Source organism: Pseudonaja textilis, chromosome 5 (assembly GCF_049901715.1).
Source record: "Pseudonaja textilis isolate UNSWEBS1 chromosome 5, rPseTex1.2, whole genome shotgun sequence".
Classification (NCBI taxonomy): Eukaryota; Metazoa; Chordata; class Lepidosauria; order Squamata; family Elapidae; genus Pseudonaja; species Pseudonaja textilis.
This window is the reverse complement of record NC_141994.1, coordinates 42,194,445-42,208,269: the sequence shown is the minus strand read 5'-3', so window position 1 is coordinate 42,208,269 and position 13,825 is coordinate 42,194,445. Positions and strand designations below refer to the sequence as shown.

The 13,825-nt window shown below is 33.4% G+C and overlaps 2 long non-coding RNA genes across 9 annotated transcripts in view; both read right to left on the bottom strand.

The window, feature by feature from the left end:
- Window positions 1-9,318, bottom strand: part of LOC113434829 (uncharacterized) — a 102,145-nt gene extending 92,827 nt beyond the window's left edge. For 5 of the 8 annotated variants that reach the window (XR_015743851.1, XR_015743849.1, XR_015743852.1 and 2 more), the window contains exons 1-2: window positions 8,949-9,317; window positions 2,543-2,640 (exon numbers count right to left, since the gene is read on the bottom strand). This is a non-coding gene — a long non-coding RNA (uncharacterized LOC113434829). Of the gene's footprint in view, window positions 1-2,542; window positions 2,641-8,948 lie in introns of all 8 variants that reach the window. The other 3 variants (XR_015743855.1, XR_015743854.1, XR_015743848.1) reach the window with 2 other exon arrangements.
- A 1,300-nt stretch (window positions 9,319-10,618) lies between these two features.
- The window catches only part of LOC148125612 (uncharacterized), a 146,516-nt gene continuing 143,309 nt past the window's right edge, over window positions 10,619-13,825 (bottom strand). The window contains exons 3-4 of the long non-coding RNA XR_015743858.1: window positions 13,357-13,415; window positions 10,619-10,660 (exon numbers count right to left, since the gene is read on the bottom strand). This is a non-coding gene — a long non-coding RNA (uncharacterized LOC148125612). The remainder of the gene's footprint in view (window positions 10,661-13,356; window positions 13,416-13,825) is intronic.

Genomic DNA, 13,825 nt, shown 5'->3' with positions numbered 1-13,825 from the left:
AACTTAAGAAAACATATGTATGTATGTATGTATGTATATATGCATGTATGTATGTATGTATGGTATTCGGCTTTGTTCGGGAATTTTCCCACGTCATTATAGTTGTGCTTTTAAAGTTGTAGCAACATTGCTACAACTTTAAAAGCAGAACTATGATGACGTGGGAAAATCCGAACAAAGCCGAATACCATACATGTAAGCACCGAAAACTTAAGAAAATATATATAGAGATATATATAGATATAGATATATGTATGTATGTATGTATATGTATGTGTATGTGTATGTGTATGTGTGTGTGTGTGTGTATATATATATATATATATATATATATATATATATATATATATATGTATATGTATACCGAACAACCAAAGATCCATATATATATATATATATATATATATATATATATATATATATATATATATATATATATATCCGAACACGCCAAGATCTGCATACCTGTACCTGTGAAAATCTATGAAAATTTATATATATATATAACGGCTGTGAAAGTCAGACTCACAGATGAACACAATACAGAAGCCTGATGATGGCAGATGAGATTCTGCTGAAACATTGCTACAACTTTAAAAGCACAACTATAATTACGTGGGAAAATACCCAAACAAAGCTGAATGCCATACATGTAAGTACCCGCGAAAACTTAAGAAAACACATATATATGTATGTATATATGTAGGTTTAGGTGTGTTCGGGTCTTTTCCCATGTAAGATTAAGAGTATCTTGGTGATGTTTCAGCAGGTCCAATCACACACTGCTTGCACTGGCATGAAGCCGAAAGCACCAGCCTGAGGATGGTGAGCGGGACCTCGCCGAAACGTTGCCAAGATACTCTTAATCTTACACCGGAAAAGACCCGAACACACCTAGACCTACATATATACATACATACATACATACATACATATATATGGATATATATATATGGATCTTTGGTTGTTCGGGTTTTCTCCCGCGTAAGATTCGAAGTATCTAGGCAACGTTTCGATGAGGTCTGAGAAGCAAGAGCCGAAGACAGAAGCCTGAAGATGAATGAGACTTCATCGAAACGTTGCCTAGATACTTTGAATCTTACGCGGGAGAAAACCCGAACAACCAAAGATCCACATACAAATACCCGCGAGAACCTCAGAAAATATATATATATATATATATATATATATATATATATATATATGTTTTCTTAAGTTTTTAAGTTCGGGTACTTACATGTATGGCATTCAGATGTATGTATGTATGTATGTATGTATGTATGTAACATGATTCTTGCTCAAAAAAGTATAAATTCTTTATTTTCAAACAAAATACATTGTTTTCTGAGAAACAACATTTTAGTACTACTGGTCTTATAGGTAATACATGTAGACATAAGAAACAAACTAAATCATTCATTCCTACTTACCCTGTGATGTTCATTTACATATTAATATTTCAGACTACATCTTCGAGTATATGATAGGAAAATCTGGGTTATAGAATGGAACAGGTATGTGTTCTTCCCTTCTCTTTTCTGGAGCAGCCATTACAGTTAATATAAGGATGCCCTCAAAACTACGGATCTGTGACAACTTGCCACGGCGAACTCACTGTGGCCAACTCACTGCAGCCAACTTGCACTGGCCAATTTGCCATGTGGTGAGTTGGCCGCAAGTTGGTTGTGACGAGTTGTTTACAGCAAGTTGTCCCATTCTACAAAACTATTGGGAAACAAGAGCCTGATATATTGGGAATCTTCATGCCAAAAAAGCACTAATCCTGAAGAGAGATTTACATTTGATTTAACCCAAATATATTATTAGAACAGATCTGAACCCACTTGCACATACAATTAATGTTTTATTAGAAGAACTAGAGAAGTAGACATTTGTAATGAAATGAGATAAGGGATATGGGAGACAAGCTAGAATAAACCAAGCCTATGAAAATTAGAAATGTATTTTAATTATACTTGTTAACTTCTAATCTAATTAACATTTAGAGCTAGTTTGAAGTAGTGGTTAAGATACTGGCCTAGAAACCAGGAGATGATAAGCTATGGTGGCACAGTGGTTAGAGTGCAGTACTGAGGCTACTTCTGCTGATTGCCAGCTGCCTGCAAGTTGGCACTTCAAATCTCATCAGGCTCAAAGTTGACTCAGCCTTCCATCCTTCCAAGGTAGATAAAATGAGGACCCAAACCGTTGAAGACATACTCTGTAAATCGTTTAGAGAGGGCTGTAAAGCACTATAAAGCGGTATATAAGTCTAAGTGCTATTGCTATTATGAGTTCTAGTCCTGCCTGAGGCTTGAAAGTCAGCAGATTATTGTTGGGCCTGTCACTCTCTCAGCCTAACCCACCTCACACGGTTGTTGTTGTGGGGAAAATAGGAGGAAGGAAAATAGGTATGTAGACTGTCTTGAGTAATTTATAAAAATAAAAAATGTAGGATAAAAATAAACAAACATTGACAAAACTAAATAAAAACTTACATAAAACTTTGACAAGTCTAAAGAAAATTATAGAGAAAACATACCAGAATATTCAATCTTGTTCTTTATATTCTCATCTCAGTCCAGGGTTCTCATTCATATAATATTTTACTGTACATTGAGTGGGAAGAAGTCCTGTTAACTGCAAAAAAAAAAAGATTCTGAACTGATTAAAATAAGGATAGGTTTCATAGCATGATAGTTTATAGGCTCAAGGTCCAATAATCTAAAAGAAGGACTTTGTCTATTCTGTTCATGACTTTCTCGTATTAGTATCTTTTAAAGACAAAACGGGATTGTATTCTGTTGAACATACTTACAATATTCTGTGTAACCAAGGGCCTGATTATAATAGTTTCTTATTGTGTAGACTGAATATTGAACTGTAAGTATATTCAATCAGCATGTTACTTACTTTATTTAAAAGATTTTTACAGCTGCCCACTTTGTGACACACAAGTCTGGGAGGCTAACAATAATACAAGTAGTCCCCAGCTTACAACAATTGAGTCCAAAATTTCTGTTGATAAGCAAGACGTCTGTTAAGTGTGTTTTGCCCACAAAACATTTAACAAGTGGCTAAGCTTCAAGTGAAGCTAGACAACAAAAACAACAAAAATAACAAAGATCTAAAAAGAACTTTAATCAAATTTCAAATTAAATCAAATATTCATTATGCTCGTAGCACAGCATAACCTAATTTATATATTTTTGGATAAATTAGAAGAAGAAAAAACACACAAATTACTAGAAGAAAGTTGTCATAAAAATAAATCATCTTGCTAAAATCTTAATTGTACAATGTATAAAAAAATAATATATCATAGTAGTTTCAAAATTGTAACAGTGGCTAATGAATATTAAATGGAAGAAGAACGCACATTGTGTATAAAGAAGAAATATCATTAGTAATATTTGATTTTGAACAAATAATTTTGGGGACTACGAAGAAAAATATAAATTCATAAAAACTTCAAAAAGCAGAACTTAAGTTCAAATCGTTCTTCAAAATAAGGAAACAGTATCTACTGTGAGCTAACAATATTCTGTATTTCAATTTAATAGGCTTCAAAGGATATGTGCAGAAGTTCAGTGCTTTGGTCTTCATGAAAAATTGATATTTCCCAGGATTCCCTTTCTAGATCTTGTTTTAATGAAAGTTATTAGGTATCTGGTAAGTCAGAGGAATACTCTAAGTTGAAACATTAATAACAATATGCCAAAGGGCAATACAAGAAGACCACTACATTCTACAAGTTTGCTCATCACTGCCAATATTTCTGTACAGTGCAATTTAGATATACAGTAAAGTATGCAAAATCATAGGCTGGAGATTTTTGTGGCCAGGAGGAAGAAAGTAAGAATTTCAAACTGAAAACAATTTGCAGGAGTGATTATACAGAAAAGGATTTTTCTAACGTCTAGCACAAAATGGGGCATCCAGTTAAGGCCTAGGCTTTTGTGTATGGATGGGAGTGGAAGGGAAAGAAATCAACAGCAGATTTGGAGGAAATCTGTCTTTGGTAGTTGTGAAGCATTAATTCTCTTTATTCTCTAAATAACTTGCAATAACACTGCATTAGACACAACACAATGCGCATTTGCATTAATGGACGATAATTCAAAACCACTAAGATCTTAATGTGATGGTATAATAAGATAATCACCTTTATATAAAAAGGATGAGAAAAACTATTCTGTTTTTTTTCATCGTTTTTATATAAAAGTAATTATCTTACTTTTACTTAAACTATTTACTTAAAATATTCTGGTTTTTTCTTGCCTGTGTTCTAGCTTGTTTCTTTTCTTTATGGAGCGTTTATTCATTCCAGCAGAAATGGGCAAAAGTGCAGAATAGTTAAATATTTTATATTTAATGGGCATTACCATGCTATATGTTTTAACTTGGCAGCCAATTGCAAAGAATTGTTCTTTGCACACTAAGAATACAAAGTCAGACCATATAAGCAGAAAAAAAATCAAAAGAAATACAGAACTGGAAAGTTTAAAAAAATAAAAAATTGAGCTCCTCAATAAAATCATATAATTTGTGCCAATGCAAAAGGAGCCAGAATGGCTTCACTAAGGATCAAGAGAGATTAGTATCAACATGCTTGGGAGAACTGAAATTTAAAAACACTCTTTGAAAAGAAACGGAAAGTAATAGTTGGAGAAGAAAATAAGGATGGGAAAAAAACAGAACAATCAAAACAATGGGAATGAGGACTGCCCTGCTTAAAATGAATGTCTGATTGGAAGTGTGAACAAAAACACTTCTGTTAAGAAAGTGAATAAATACAGCATTTCTGCTGTATCTTTTTTGGCTGTGTATGATAGAGAGAATGAGGGAAGCAGCTTTTTGAACATCATTGAGTCACAAAGATGTTTACATATAAATCTGACTTTAGAAATTTGAGATGTAGTATTTATAACATTTCTAAAGCACAGACATGGGATGCTGGCAGTGTTGTATTAAACAAATTAACAAGATATAATGTTTAATATGGCTTTCATTTAATGAAGGAGCTTTAACACACTCCTACTCAATTGACTCTCCACATGTTTCAGAAATACACATATGCCTAACAATATCATACTTCAGAAGCAGAAGGCAGTACAAGCCTACAAAGATGAAAAGATAATGGAAAATGTAAGACTTAGATTGCAAATTACAGGAAGTCAAAACATAAGAATAATTAGTGGGAAATACATTTGTACTGCAATTGATGAAGCCCAATATAAAGGTGACAGCTGAAATGCTTACACGGTATCTTCTTTTAGTTAATCAATAGTGCTATATCTGGCACCAGTTAATAGAGACAGTGTAATTCTATCACTTAATATTTTTAAGCAAACATACAAAAGATGAAACCGTACACACATCATCAAGAAGAGTGACAATAAATATTTAAAAACAGCATTATGTGCTTCAATTAATTATGAAGTATTTCCTCTTAGTTTCTGATATCAGGAAATAACTGTCTATTACCTAGCCATTGATTTACGCAAGTAGGAATAAATGATCCAATTTGAATTTGTTTAGTTATCTTTTTTTCAAGTTGTTTCTCTTTCTTCATCATCCCTTCCTGATTTTTTTTATAACATTAGGGTTATGTTAATTTATGGAAATCTATATAGTCTTACACTTTTTTTTTCTAAAATACATAAATTTGTCAATGCAGTTTCATAAACAATTTTCTTAATGCAGGATGTGTGTGTGTTGTATATGCATGTGTTTTTTATGCATATCTGTCATTAGTATATACATTTTGTACATATATTTTCATTTGCAAATTCACACATTTATACATTTATAATGTTGTTTCACCTCATGCACTGGTTTCAGAAGGGCAAATCAAATTTGTACTACTTTACCTATTGAGAAATGATTGTAATGTGGAATTTCTTGGATATCCCGCATTTCTTCATGATGATCTTTCAACCAAAAATACTATTAAACTCTTAATTTATAACTATTTCACTGTAAATATATTTGAAGCTAACCATTTGCCAAATAAATGTCATTAATACATGTTAGAACAGTGTGCTTTTTTCAGTTAGTTTATAGTGTGGTTGGAATCAGACTTTGAACAAAGTGCAATTTATATTCTCTTGAACCTTTCTTTCGCTGAAGGGACGTTTTTGTTTTGATTAGGCTTAATTCCTTGACTTCAAGCTTCATATATCATAATTCTACCTGTATAATCCTTAACAATCCCCTTACATACTCCAATTCATCTAATATTGAATAATGTTCCAAAAGACCCAACTTCCAAGTCTGTTAATCTGAAAACTAATGCATGCCATTTATTAACTAAATTTGTCTCTTTCTATATTAAACATTTTGAAGACTTCATCTACTGACCTTTTTAAAGAGGAAGCATCATCTTTATAATCTCAAATCTCAGACACCTTCAATTGTACTTTCAATATTACAGGATATATAACAGAATTAAATTATAAAACATTATTCAACAGAACTCTTATTACAATATTAAAACACTGCTTTAGGTCTCCCAATTGATGCCTAATTGGGAGACAGCAATCAGTTTTGAAAACCATTAGCTAATGCCTTGTATCTAGACATAAAGTGGACCCCTAAAATCAATGGGACTAATCATGCACTTCTTCCTGCATGTTAAAGAAAATAAATATATTCCTTAAAATATTAGTTTGTGTACTTACTTAATTAAATCAAAAAATTTACTGGTAACGCATTAGGTTTCACGCTGCATTACAGTTGCAATTTTAGCTAATTGTTTTAAGGAAAAAAAGTTAAGCATTAATGTGTTTTTCAAGCATATAAAACTCCCAAATCATTTTCTCTGCTAGCCTGAGATCATTATTACATTAGGCTGGCATACAAAATCGAAACAAGTCAAACCAGTAATTTTCATCTGGTGGGGGGGGGGAGAGAAGCCCTTCAATAAGCAGTTTATGCTAGGGGAAAAAACATCTTAAAAAACCAAATCTTTCTGAAAGAGTTTTTCTAATATGCAAGGGACATTAAATAAAAGTGAACATTTTTTGTAACAACAAAATCTTATGCTATTCAATGAACTAATATAAAACAGTGAGCCTCTATCAGAAGAATACATTTATTTACATATCTTTTGTATAGTCAGTGATAATAAAATAGCAGACAAACATTATGTGGGAGATGTTATGGAATATATAAACAAAAGTGAACCAATTTCCATCTGGCTGGAGAATGGAACGCTAGGCATTCATTTCAATTTACATGCTGTCTCATCATCATCAGATATCAGAAACGAAACACCAATGAAAGAGAAAGTGAATGCCAATTTCCTCCTTCTGGAGCCAAGTTTTCAGTGGCTCTTTAAAATAATAGATAGTTGTTTGCTGAGAGTGGCTTGTTCCATACCATTAACTCAGAACAAAACATATTTTGAGTAAGAGAGCAGTGTTTACTTCTAATAAATGATTTAATACATGCCACATTTATCACTTGGAAACAAAGACATTTAGTCACAATTTTAGACATAAATCAAGGTAGATAGAATTAATGTAAAAAAGGATTGCCTTACTCCCTAAAATGGCAAAGAGAGAGGTCAGACTGGCCATAGCAACCAAGAGTAGTCTTTTAAACATTTAGAAATACTTAAGCAATCTCTAAAAAGAGCTGAAATCTTTCTTTAATCTTCTGAAGTGTGAAAGTCAAAATTAAAAAGATCAGATCACCCTATGCCCATCACAATAGATCCAAAAGGAAAAAGCATTTTCTTGTCTTTGCATCACATTGAATAAATAACATGCATTCCAGCTGAAATGAATATGTTTTAAAGCAAACTGGATTTCAATGTTATTTTTCCATGAAGAAGCATAATTACATAATTATAAAATGAAACTTAGAAATGGGTGATTGAATATAATGCATGTCTCTCATATAATGCACACTGCTTTCAAATTGCCTCTTTTGCTGTATTTTACAACCGATACAAAATAACTAGTTCTATACACAGATAGTATTTTGCTGAGCCCATTAGGTCTTTTAAAAGGATTGTTCACTGTAGCTGGGTTTTTTTGAACTAACCAATAATTTGTGGCTTTTGTTTCATCATCATAAATAACAAAAGGCACATATTAGACCTTTTAAAACTGTTTGTGTTTCACTGTATAATTCAATTTATTTGCTAACATTCTTGGCTATCTTTTTAAGATATAACTTAAAATTTATGGGTCAAACTGTTTTTCCTCAATTGCTATGAATTTCTCTGAATTACATATTTAGGAAATTGCTTACCAATAACCTACTACACACCTATGATGTAGGGAGAATCACCGTATTATTTATTTATGCAGTTTAAAAAAATCCCTACCTAGTTCTGTTATGCTCAGCAATGTGTTTTGTTAACATTGCATTGTGCTAATATTTTAGATAGTTGACATTTTTCTAATGCAAAAATATACTTCCAATTAATATAAAGTACTCAGAAAACAACATATTAAAGTTTAAACTTTACACCTGCATAAAAAATATCCGTGAGATCTTCTGCTTCAGCCCTTCGTGTAGATTATGTTATTTGAACTCGGCAGGGAAGTTCATTAATTTTTTAAGTCTTTGACCTCAGGACAGGCAAGGGTGTAAAAAAGTAAAAATTGGGACGGAAAGCCAGGGCGAAGGGACGTTTTTCACTCGGAACTCTAAAGAACAAGTAAGCGCTCTACCCCAAGGACCATCCCCTCCCTTCTGCAAAAAGATGGGGGGGGAGAAAAGAATCCATTTCGGCTGCCGAATGTTAAAAGCCACTCGAATTCGAAGAGTTCTCATCTCCGAAAAAGCGGGGCAAGTCAGTTTCTCCATGAGCAATATATGCCTACGGTCCGGGCTTTGCAAAGAGCTTCACCCTGAAAATAAGGTAAGCCTAAGATAAAACCCTTGTCTTCAAGGACCCGAAAAGTCTGGAGGAAATAAAGAGTCTCCCTTACCCCAACTTGAAAGCCGAACGAAGCTCCTTAGTTGTTGTCATCTCCCGGGGGCCCCTCTTCACGCCATGGCGACGGGTGCTGCACTGGGCTCGGTTGTAGCGGTGACACTTAAGCTGCCTGCTCAGACCAGTGGGAGGGGGGGGGGGCGGAGGCGTGAGCGCGCGCGCGCCCGCCTGGAAGAGGCGAGGAGCGGCATGTACTTCTTCTGCAGAGAGAGTGTCTGTCTGAAGTAGTAAAGGGGAAAGGCATCCCTGCTGAGTTCTAGACCGAGAACATCACGTTCAGGCCAAGTCAAGGCTGGCTAGAAATGATTAAAGCTCATTTGGCCCCTCCTCATGCAACAGCCGGGATTCCTTCTCGCCTTCCTCGCGGGAAAGCGGTGCTCTTATTATGCATTCTCCCTGAGGAAGTCTCAGCGTAGTAGGCAAAGCTTTTCCCAGATTACTTGGTCCCCGCCCAGCGGTCCATGCAGAATACAGGTACCTATTGTTCCCCGGACGCTGCACACAGCCGCCCAATCTCTGGCAGATCTCAACAACCACTGAGCCTGAATTTATTTATTTTTCAACCCTCCACAATGTTTGGGGAGGGGGTGTTTGTTTGTTTGTTTGTTTGTTTGTTTGTTTTTGCTTCACAAAAACCCAAGAAATCGTATTTGTCTGTGTACGCACATGCACGTGTACTCTTAAAAAGCACACTCAATCGCATAATGAAAAATATGTTTAGGAAACTAGGCGGTACTTTGAGGAATTGAGTTATACCTCCGAGAAAAAGGTCTAAATAATTTGTGCTACTTGTAGCCCAGTGTATGTTGGCTGACCTTAAAGCCTGCAAACTATTTCCTATTGCTGATTTCAGTCTTGTTATATTCCGAATGATATATGTATTTAAGTAAGAATTTTTCACCAATAATAACTGTCTTAAGTTTCAGTATTCGTTACAGTATGAGCTGTATCCATTGTATTTCTAAATAGATATTTCATCGAGAAAAAATATTTATTCAACAGATTGAACCCAATTTGATTTATTTATAAATGGTGCCCCTCAACTTTGGATTTTATAAACTACAAGTAATTCTCCTTCCAAATAAAAGTAAAAGAATACATAGCAAAGACAAAATTAGAGAAAACTAAGAAGAGTTATACTTTTTAAAATTTACAGGACTAAAGTCCGAGCACTGCACGTTCAAAGTCTGCAAAGAAAGTTTCAGATCAAATTGGTATTCTGTTGCATGTATTCATTTTTGTTTTAACATATCCTTTAAAAAAGCAATGGAATTTGAGTATGAGTTTGAAAATATGACTTGAGTGCTTTTTTCTTACATGGAAAGGATCACAATAGATTGTTGTTATTAAAAGGAAGTCATATGTGCTCTTTCCTAAGTGAACTGCTATAACATAAGACATTCTATAATATATTTTCAGTTGTAAAAGATAAAATGTTCCACAGTAAGGATGAACAATATAATTCAAAACAATGAATCTTGACCAAGCCATTTTAATGCAGATTTTTACAGAAAGGAACAATAGATACTTTAAGAAAATGATGCCAAAGTCTATAAATTTCCTATGCATATGAAATATTTTATGATAAAATTAAAAAGTATAAAAGATAATATAAAATAAATATGGTCAAATTTATTATAGTTGAAAAAAATCAATTACATAGATGTCCTGTTGCTTCTTCAAGTAGCTCAAACTGGCAGGGTCAGCCTGTTAAAAAAAAATTAGATACTTTCTCAAATCAGTTTTTCTCAAATGTATCCATTTGTCACACATTAACCCAAACTTGTTTTAATAGTGTTATCCCATGTCACTATGAAAATGCTGTTTTGCAAGCAATAAAATAGCACTGAGAAACGTGAATAAAGATATAGCTTTATAGCACCACGATGTCTCAAGTCTAACAGTTCCAAGTAGTGTGCAGTGACATTTTAGTATTCCTAAAAGATTCCCATCCAGACTATTAAAAGAGAATATTTCTCAACTTTCTTGCCCAGGGAAGTTATCACTTTTCCTTAAATATGTAGTCTACTTGTTCTACAGTTTAAACATATTTCACCTTCTCCTAAAGCTTTCACATGGTGCATTCAGTGATGTAAACAAAATCACCTACTCTTTATTTGCCATACTATTAATCAGAAGCCTGACATCTTAAATGCTCCTTACATAAGTGGACTATACCAAGATTAGAATCATGGCACAAGCAATATAGCTGCTTAACTTTTCTAATTGTAGATGGGTGGAATTGCTTCTCAAAGCTTCAGAGAAATTACACCACCCTAATATGTTATTTGAGAATCATATTAAACCATTATTTAACTCAAAAGGAAACTAGATTTGCTTCCTGCAAAATTTTCCCTTTTGGTAAAAATAGAATAAAAAAAGTTTTCAACAATAGTTAGTGTACTATATTCTGAAAAAAAAATGGGTTAAAAGCTTTTTAAAAGCTAAGAGAGTATTTAATTCAACTGCATATATGTTGGATATCCTATTCATAAAGTGCCTGATAGATGACTGTCTCCATTCTTTATTTTTTTGATAATCCCTTCTGGCCTCTCATGATGGCTTAATCAAGACATCTCTAGACATTCTGGACTAGACCAGGGGTCTACAACCCTGGCCACTTTAAGACTTGTGGACTTCAACTCCCAGAATTCTGGGAGTTGAAGTCCACAAGTCTTAAAGTGGCCAGGGTTGCAGACCCTTGGACTAGTACATCACTACAGTATCATAAAGAATATTACTCAGAAGGTTTTCTCCAGTTTCACTCTATCTAGATCTGTTAACATTTCTCCAAAAAAGCCATGTGTTTAGTTTATTACCATGTTCTCCATATGTCATTACACAAAAATTATGATATAACTATACTTTTAGCATGAAATGCTTTGACTTTGAGTGTTTTTCAGAAAAAAATATTTTCAATTTAAGAAGGAGAAACAAACATATTCCCATAGCAAGAGTTCTTACAATTCTCTAAGATTCATTTTGTTTTCTGGCTTGTTTGAAATGATTTGATTTACACAAAAACTAAGGTGGAATGGAGTGAACATGGTTTCTTTTCATGCATAATCAGCTGGTATATGCAGATGATATTTAAAGTTGCAGTTGTAGCCTTCCCTTCAACTAACTCAGTGTTATCTATGATGATTTGTTTATAGTTATACAGCTTTAATGTATTAGCAAGAAATCACTTAGATCTAGAAATATGTGTATCTTTCTTACTCTCTTTCTGTACCTGTGTCTGTCAAGCATATCCAGAAAATACTCAGCTTATATCAGCTTCATTTAATATTTGCTTTATAAATCTGGAAGCATATTTTCTATCACACATTTCATCTCTTATGTATTTAAAATAGTAGCTTTCCTACTATAAGATTTAAAGAAATTTAACATTGAATGAAGAGTTGCTAGACAAGAACTATGATAATTCAGTTAGCTCTTAGATATAAATTATTTTTAAATACCAACTTAACATTCTACAATATTGGTTCATTTCTGGAATCAGTATGTATTAGGACCTAAGCAAGTCTGCTATTCATTGGTTTGCAGCCTATATCAGTTAGATGGAGCCAAAACTACTGACTAAAATATCCATTGTAAAAAAGATCAAAATTCAGTTATAAAGTTAGTTGTAACAGTAGTTGACAATTGATAGTCTGGAATCCCCCAACCAATGGGTGTTATAATCCTATAGATGCTAATGAAGTTGCTTTAATATTACAGATTCTGGAAAAGCCAATTTGGCCAAAGTTTGACATTATATAATTTATTAAACTTATAAGCCTCAAATTACTAAAACAAATTACTTTTTAAGAATTGTTTTCATAGAAACAGAGTCAGACAGTAGGCAGTGCAGAAGTTACAGCAGTAATTTGTAAACAAAAAATTACTGACAGCTTTTGTTTATCAAATATTCCTGCTATATTGACCTCCTTATGATATGATAAAGATATGTTGAAAAAAACCTTCCAGTTGATAGTTCATTAGCTCCGATGAGAATTCTGTCTATCTGAAAACTCATTAGAAATCACACAGGTGGAGGTAGAGTTTTCAGATGCTCACTTTAGGTGGATAGAGTTTTCAGCCACCCACCTTGCTCTAGGCACAAATGTATATCTCAAAGGTCTTTAGATATAATATATATTTCTGAAGAGAAAGAGATGTTTTTATGACATTGTTTGTCTGCAATTTTAATACTGATATTTGTTTGTTTTCCCAGTTTCTGTTCTTCCTCTATTCTTCTTAGCTAGAAGCAAAAGGTGAAAACCTTTCTCGGAAAAATAACATAATAAAATGTAATATACTTAAATAAAATGAAATAACAAGATATTTCACAAAAATGTGTGGTTTATACTCTTTGATTTCCTCAAAGCTATCAAGCTGTCTGTTAGTTCAGTCACACCTACCTTGTAATTTTGTTCTGTTGAAGTTACTGATTGGAAAGGCCACGTGTAGAATATCTTCACTGTAGAGAAATTCAGACATCCAAGATGTACCATCAGCCTGCCCTTTATAGTTAGTGCTGTTATCATCCTCTGATACAGACTGAACACAACATGAATTATAAATGTAGCAAGATCTTTACCATTTAAAACACAAGTTTTATTGGCTTTTTCCTAACATACTACACCCCTTTAGGAAGCTCTTAAAAGCCATTTAATTTCCCTTCAAAAAGTCAATTTTCTTCATAGATTACCATGGTGTTCATGAAAGAGCAAAACCAATATAACAAACCAATTCATTTTTAGAATTGTATTTATGGCTCAGAGATTTGCTTCTACATTTTCAAAAGGATGCATTGCCCATTTCATATCACTAGGCTTGAAAACCATCTCCATTTCTTACTGGTCCGGTTAAAAATCGTGACCAACTTTA